The sequence below is a fragment of the Carcharhinus amblyrhynchos genome, chromosome 20 (genome assembly GCF_965287045.1).
Source record: "Carcharhinus amblyrhynchos chromosome 20, sCarAmb.v2.hapA, whole genome shotgun sequence".
NCBI lineage: Eukaryota > Metazoa > Chordata > Chondrichthyes > Carcharhiniformes > Carcharhinidae > Carcharhinus > Carcharhinus amblyrhynchos.
In genome coordinates, this window is record NC_137343.1 from 50,179,339 (window position 1) to 50,180,427 (window position 1,089).

Below are 1,089 nucleotides of genomic sequence, written 5' to 3' on the forward strand. Positions count from 1 at the left end.
GTGTGTTAGCTTTTATTGGTAGAGGGATTGAATTTCAGAGCCGTGAGGTCATGTTACAACTGTACAAAACTCTGATGCGGCCGCACTTGGAGTATTGCGTACAGTTCTGGTCGCCGCATTATAAGAAAGATGTGGAGGCATTGGAAAGGGTGCAGAGGAGGTTTACCAGGATGTTGCCTGGTATGGTGGGAAGGTCTTATGAGGAAAGGCTGAGGGACTTGAGGTTAATTTTGTTGGAGAGAAGAAGGTTGAGAGGTGACCTAATTGAGGCATACAAGATGATCAGAGGGTTAGATAGGGTGGACAGTGAGAGCCTTTTTCCTCGGATGGTGATGGCTAACACGAGGGGACATAGCTTTAAATTAAGGGGTGGTAATTATAGGACGGATGTCAGAGGTAGGCTCTTTACTCAGAGGGTAGTAAGGTCGTGGAATGCCCTGCCTACAGCAGTTGTGGACTCGCCAACTTTAAGGGTGTTCAAATGGTCAGTGGATAGGCACATGGATAACATTGGAATAGTTTAGGTTAGAGGGTCATTAGATTGAACATAAGAACATAAGAAATAGGAGCAGGAGTAGGCCATCTAACCCTTCGAGCCTGCCCCGCCATTCAATAAGATCATGGCTGATCTGTCATGTCTCGGTTCCACTTTCCCGCTTTCTCCCCTTAATTCCCTTGTCTGTCCGAAACCTATCTACCCGTGACTTAAATATATTCAGCGAGGCAGCCTCCACCACTTCAACGGGCAGAGAATTCCAGAGATTCACCACCCTTTGAGTGAAGAAGTTCCTCCTCAATTGGTTCCAGTGGTTGGCCTGGACTGCGCTGTAATGTTCTATGGGGTTATCACAGGTCAAAAGCCAACAGGGACATACGCCAGGACTGTCTCATATATTGAACAGGGGTACTTCACATCAACATTAATCACAAAGACCTGAAAACAGAATCCAGACCTTTTACATGTTGAGTAGAGAGGCTCAAACTTTTAGTCATTATGTCCTGGAAATTAAGCTTTTTGACAACCAACTCTGTCAAGTAATGGAGAAGGGTTATTAGCCTCCAAGGCCTTCAGTGAGGCCAATGCTTATG